This window comes from Phodopus roborovskii, unplaced genomic scaffold (genome assembly GCF_943737965.1).
Source record: "Phodopus roborovskii unplaced genomic scaffold, PHOROB, whole genome shotgun sequence".
Lineage (NCBI taxonomy): Eukaryota > Metazoa > Chordata > Mammalia > Rodentia > Cricetidae > Phodopus > Phodopus roborovskii.
This window is the reverse complement of record NW_026126418.1, coordinates 67,818,923-67,826,208: the sequence shown is the minus strand read 5'-3', so window position 1 is coordinate 67,826,208 and position 7,286 is coordinate 67,818,923.

Sequence of the window (7,286 nt, the reverse complement as noted above, 5' to 3'; positions counted from 1 at the left end):
GATCTTCAGTTTGATTTCATTGATCCATGTTTTTATGCCAATATCAACTGATTTTTCTATTATAGCTCTATAGTAGAGCTTGAAGTATGGGATGGTGGTGATCCCAGAAGTTCTTTATTGAACAGGTTGCATGAATTATCCTGTCCCCCCCCCACACACACATGAAGCTGATTATTGTTTTTTTGTGAGCTTCAAAGAATTTTGTTGGGATTTTGGATATTCCATTGAATATGTAGATCTCTTTTGCTAAGAAAAGCAGACTTTTATTATTACTGCTAATAGGTGATCATCACCAGTGGCAAGAAATTTTCATTCTGTGGGTTCTCTGAGGTCCTCTGACCACAGACTTCTCAGAAGTAGCACTGGGATTCATAGCCTGTGTGTGTGTGTGTGTGTGTGTGTGTGTGTGTGTGTGTGTGTGTGTTTACTTGGTTGTTCATGCATGTGCAGAAATTGAAGCTTGACATATATTTCTTACTTTGACTCAATCCACCTCAGTTTTTTGAATTAAGTGTCTATCATTGAACTTGATACATGGAGTTTTGGTAGAATAACTACCTAACAATCCCACAGATTCTCTATATGTCTGTCTTCCAACTCAATGCACTGGGGGTTATAGATGCATGTTTTCCATCTGTCTTTTAAATGGGAACTGTATATTTGAATCCAGGCCTTCATTGTTTCCAAAGAATCACTTTACCCACTAAATTATGTCTATTGCTCCTGCATTTCAGCCATTAGAGCTTTTAAAGTCATTATTTCAGATAGTATTCCAAAATATTTCAACCATTCATTGAGTATTATTATATAATTGAGACATTCTATTAGACAATTTTCAAGATCTAAAAATTCAACTGCTGTCCATTACAAATAAGTTCCAGTTGTTCTTGGGAGTCTAAGAGAGCATAAAAAAGAAACATCAAGTCCAGTGTGGCACAGAATGTTCTCTACATTCATAGTTATCATTTCACCAACAGTCCCTTATTGGGTATTGCAACATAGCTGCATGTGCTATCATATTTAGCTTTCTATTGTCCAGACAAATGGCTAACCATGGGGGCTTATTAGTACATCAAAGAACAGGCTGCCTCTCTCAGTACTGAAAGTACCTATTACAGAAGCTATGGTGGCATTCTATCTCTTCTCAGCTTTCTAACCCTGCCCCATCCTAAATTCCAGCTAATATGCTTACCTTTCTCCTGCTTCTCATCCCTATATAACCCTGCCATTTGGCCATTCAGTTTTTGTGCTCTTGGTTTTCTTTGCCCTTTCTCTTACTTCTCTCCCTCTTGGTCCTTCTCTGTTCCTCTCTCCTTGTCCCTCTTCTCTCATGATTCTGATTTGCTCTCCCTCATATGTATAATAAAAACATCTCTCTCCTGAAAAGACCCTGCTCTAAGCACACAGTCTCTACCACAGTATATTCCTTTGATGGTAGAAATGTAGACAAGACACTGTGGGTAAAAGCCACCTCTATGACAAGATTTGTCTTTTTATCTGTAGTACCCCATTGTCCACTCTACCTTTCATTTTTTGAATACAAGAAATTTCAGATTTAAAACCATCAAGGTTTCATCAAAGCACAATTTGACTTATTGACATTTACTTTCATCGGGCTCTTCTTCCACTCTAGATTACCTTTAGGGATTTTTAATTTAGTATTTATTCACAACATGTGATGACGGTTTTCAAAAATTTATTTCATAAAAGTGTATCAAGTCTCTTCTTTTCACCCTTCAGTCTCTTGTAAGTCCTCTGTTGCACCAGGCTCATTTCTATTTTAATGACATGTTTCATGCACAATTTTTTTTGTATACATATAAGCTATAGGGTGTGATGGGAGATGTCATTCTGTAAATATTGGTTAATGAATAAAACATTGTTGGAAAATAAGAAGGCAAGATAGGTAGGACTAGGAGACAAGGAGGAATCTGGGAGATGTAGTAAAGAGGAGTTGAAATGTAGAACCAAGAGGAGTAAGAGGTCTGGATCCTTACTCTGGTAAGATAAGACCACATGGAAATATTTAGATTGATAAAAATGAGTTAATATTTAAGACAGAGCTAACCAATAAGAAATGCTAGTTATTGGCCAACAGTTTTACAATTAATATAGTGTCTTTGCCTGTTATTTGGGGCTGACATGGCTGTGTGTCCAGGCTGGTAGGAAACTGGTAGTAACAAGGATATAGTGGTAAAAGGAAGTATGATGACTGCTGAGCTTAACCCTTTAATTAGTTAAAAAAAATGGAGATATATCTGAGATGGATAAATATTCTTCAAACCTTTCAAAGACCTACAGAATATGGCATTTAAAATGGTTTAGGGTTTTTTTTTTTTTTTTTTTTTTTTTTTGATAGTGAGACATAACTGCTCCTGACAACACCACTTACATCATAAAGGAATATGGACATCGAAGAAACTCGTTATGTAGTTTGGTTTCAATATGGCAAAACTAGCCATTTCTGCAAAACACTGCTCTTATCTGGACTGTTTGACTTTATGCTGTATAAACTGGACATACAGGACCCACAAAAAAGTGACTGCTGACACAAGATGGACAGTGCTACAGGGTTCCTGCTTCATGGAAGAGTCTGCCAGACAGTCTGCAGGACACAGAGAAAAATGACTGACAAACTGCCGATACAGGTGGACAGTTTAAAGTTTCCTGCTTTGCTGAGGAGTCTGCCAGACACACTATGGCCTATGGGTTAAAGATGGATGTGCCAATTTACAAAAGAACATTGGATGACTGTCCAGATAGTGAGATGTCTCTGTCATTTCTAGAGTTTATATGTTGTCCTTCTGTGGTCTTTGATAGAGTTGAAGACAGATAGTTATGGTTATAGTTTTCCTTAGTAAGGATTAAAGATAAGTTACATATAAGACTTTAGACACACTTGCCAGATCTTTGACCCCCATCGCCAAGCCTATGATAGAGGTGAGTCTGGGACCAATTCAGGTTGAATCCCCCCCCACTTCCCTGGGAACTCCCTTGGTTGACTCTGAATCTCACTCCCTGTGTCCTGTTCCCAGCAAGAGCGCTCCGGGTGCTCTAATACACACTCAACCACCCACACCAAGAACCTGCCCTCCCCCTCCCCCTCCCCTGAACCCTACCCTGCCCACTGTCCCACCTCTCTGGTTGAGCACTGGGAGAGAGGGCGGATACAACAATTCTGCAACCTTCGGGGAAATTCCTGGAGCTGTTCTGAGCACACTAGACCTGCCTATCCATGCAGGACCACCTGGAATTCCTGCCTGCTTGATCTCTGAACCCCACCGCTGGTCCTCTGCTGGGCCCCTCCCAGAGATCCAGCTATCCCCTCGGGACTATCCTGAGTCCCTGCCTGCTGGATCTTTCACCTGGGTCAAAGAAGAAATAAAGAAAGAAATTAAGGACTTTCTAAGATTCAATGAGAATGAAGACTTATGGGACACCTTAAAAGCAGTGCTACGAGGACAGTTCATTGCACTAAGTGCCCATATGAAGACAACGGAGTCATCAAAAGCCTTCCAAACAAAAAAACCCAGGGTTAGATGGTTTCAGTGCCCATGGAGGGTTACTCCCTTTACCCAGACACAGGAGAGAAGTACTAGTCCCTACTCTAAACTATTTGACAGATGACCCATCCTGAAGGGCATCACCCTACATGTGGAGTGGGGGGGGGGCGATGGGAAGGGAGGGTGTTCGGTGGCATGATAGGGTGGGAGAGAGGGAAAGAGGGAGGCAGGCAGGGGTGAGAGGGAACTGGAATCGATAAGTAAAATAAAAATAAAACAATAAATTATAAAAAAATAAAATCAGTATGATCTGTTTCAGAGTTTGTGACTGTTTCAGAGTTTCAGGTTCTATATTACGATCTTTGGTCACTTTTGCATTGATTTTTGACATGGTTGGTTGGTGACCCAGCTCTATTATTTGGACTGACCTTTGGGTTTCCATTAGTAGGAAGTGGCTTTCTTTAACCCAGTGAGTTTTTTGAGAAAATTGTTAAGAATTAGGCAGCCATAAGTCATATGACCATTCCTTTGTCTTCTATTCTTTCTCTTTGTTCTACATTTCTATTTGCTGACAGTATCACAATGCTTTGCTTATTGTATTATAACTTGGAATCTAGAGTGATAATACCTCTGATAACATTCCTTTTAATCAGGATTGCTTTGGATATTTTGTGTTTTTGTGCTTCCTAATAAATTTTAGGATCATGTTCTCCTTCAGTGAGTAATGATATTGGCATTTTGTTATGGAGTATGTTGAATTTGTACATTGTGTTTTATAAAAAAAACTTTCACAGTATTAATGCTGCTCATCTGTGAGCATGAGAGGTGTTTTTGTCTTCCATTGTCTCATTCAATTTAATTTTTTAATAACAAATTTTTGTTTCAGAATTCTTTTACTTTTTTGTTAGGTTAATTCTATGACACCAAATTTGTTTTTTTTTTTTTAAATAATTGAGAATGGGATTGTTTTCCTGGTTATGTTATCCACGTGTTCATTGCTGTAAACAATGATTCAGGACACAGAAAATGTACTTTTTTTAACCTTAATTTTGTCACCCGACACTTTTGTGAAAGTGTTTACTAGTTCCTAGTATTTCCTTGAGGAGTCTCCAAATCTCTTTTGTAGAGGATAATATCATCAGAAAATTCTGGTATTTAACTTGTCCCTTTCATTCATATCCCTTTAACTTTTTTTGCTGTGTTTACTAGCAATATTCAAAGTGTTTGTTGAAGAATGTGGACACTCTTGTTTCTGCTAGATTTAGTAATAATATTTTTCTTCATGTAGGATAATGTTGAATGCAGTTTTGAGCAGAGATATCATTATGTGGATTTGTTCCTTCTGTTTCTATTTTCTTCTGGGCAGGTATCAGAAAGGGGTGGCTGACTTTGTCAACATGCTTTTCTGATTCAGACTTTACCATGCCAGTTCTGTGGCTGAGTCCATTTATTTACTGTATTTCATTCTTTATTTGCATATGTTGAACTATCCATGTATCCCAGGAATGAAATCAACTTGATCATAAGAAATGATCTTTTTTGATATATTGCTAAATTTCCTTTGCCAGTATTTTATTGAGAATGGCCTCCATGTTCATCAGCAGGATTTGCCTATCCTTTTTGTGTGTGTGTTCTAGTATTAGAGTACTTGCAGGTGTTTGAAAGTTCTGGTACCACTCCTCTTTCTGTCCTATATAGTAATTTAAAGGCCCATTAGTGTCTGTTGTCTTTAAGGGCTGGTACATTTTACAGTGAATCCATTCTGCTGTCAACATTAATTTTTGGAGAGGCTTTCTTACTGTTTCAATATCATTTTTGTATAGAACCCTTTGGGTTGTTTGCATACTTTTGTTGAATTATGTTAAGTCATAGCTGTCTAAGAAGTATCTATTTCTTTTACATTTCTCAAATTACTGGAATATATATTTGAGGCTTGCTTTAATGATCCTTTGAATTTAATCAGTGTGTCATGTAATATTTTATTATTATCTTTATTATATTACTTTGTCTTTCTCTTCATTTTTGAAATTAGTTTAGCTAATTTTCTTCATATTGTTTGTTTGTTTGTTTTAGTTGTGTTATATTTTGCTTGCCTATTTTCCTTCTTCTTTCCTTTTCTAGCTCTTTAGCTTGTGCTCTAAACTTTATTTTCCTTTTTTAGTGCTTTTTCTTGGCAATTTCATATGTGAACATAATGGATTTATTTCTAACAGCCCCGCCTTCTTATATCCAGTGGCCCGTGGAGTCCTACGCAACGTCCTCCTCCAAACTTCATGATTATTTCACAATTTATCCTCCTTGTCCTTCCTTTCCTTGCCCTTTCCTGCCCTTTCTTCCATTCCTTTGTTTTTCTCCTCTCTAAACCCAGAGTATAGAAATTGCTGTGAATATTTGCATATTTTTAAGGCCAATCAATTAATCATGGGCAAACCCTACTCAGCAGCCATACCCTGACAAAAGCTTGTTTGCTCTTCTAGCCCATGTCACTAAATCTTTCCTGATTTGGATTCTCAAGTAATGGCCTCATTTTTGTATCAAATTCAAGTGTTATTTCCCCTTTTGGCCACTTTGCAAAATGTACAACAGAAAGAACACAATGGGGGAAGGAGTTATTCTGCCTTATGGTACAGCAACTACTATCCATCATGGTAGCAGGAAGACATAGTGCCTGAAATAGTTGAACCATGAACCTGACATGGTCTTGTAGTTGGCTGCATTCTGAGGGATCAAAAACTTTTTAAGACACAGATTTGATTTTACCAAAATCCCATGTCTTTTCCTGAGAGTTCACTTCAAAAGGTTCACACTTCCCAGAAATGTGTCTCCCTCTACTGCTAAGGTGTTCATATAAAAGAGACTGTGGGAAAACCCAGGTAACACAAACAGAGATATAAATATTGAGATTTATGCACAGACACACATAGATTTGCACCCATACTGTCTCATATGAATAAGCACAAATACTTATGCATACACAGAAAAAGAGATGGATGTACATACATAATCTCATGTACATACATGTGCCAAAATGCACACTAATACAGCATTATTCACAGGCATACACAAACATGATGCTGGTACAGTTATGACCAAACATACACTGATCTGTTGACATATAGGCACAGAGACATATCTAGGCACATTGTACACACTCATTGACACAGGCACTGAAATGGAGAGATAGGCATATACTTGTCTGCACAGGTTGATATAGTCTAGTATACTCTAACATAAAGCTTCCTAAAGTCACATGCAAATGCAAACATACACATTGCATTATTCATGGTTCTCTACAGTCACTGTACATATGGAGTGAATATCTTTCTATCTAATATATTTATCTATATACATATCATATATGAACATATTATGATGACTCATAGGCTGCAGTCCAACCAACAATGGCTCCCCATGAGTAGAAAGTCCAAGAATCTAGTAGTTTCTCGGTTCCATGAGGCTGAGTGATTCAGCCAGTCTTCTGCATGTGCTGGAATCCCAAACAAGTGGGCTCCAATGCCAGTAAAGATATGAATGTACTGACAAGGCAAGGGCAAGCAGTCAAACAAGCCTTCCTCCTTTCATTGTCCTTGAACAGGCTTCTGCCAAAGAGTGTGGTCCAGATTAAACTTATGCCTTCCTGCCTCAAGTTCCGATAAAGGCATGTGTCATCCTGCCTCAAGGTACAGAGAAAAAGCCCATGTCTTCCAGACTCAAATCTGTATCACAAGTGTAATCTATATTTCTGGACTGTAGTTCATTCCAAATATATTCAAGACAACAGCC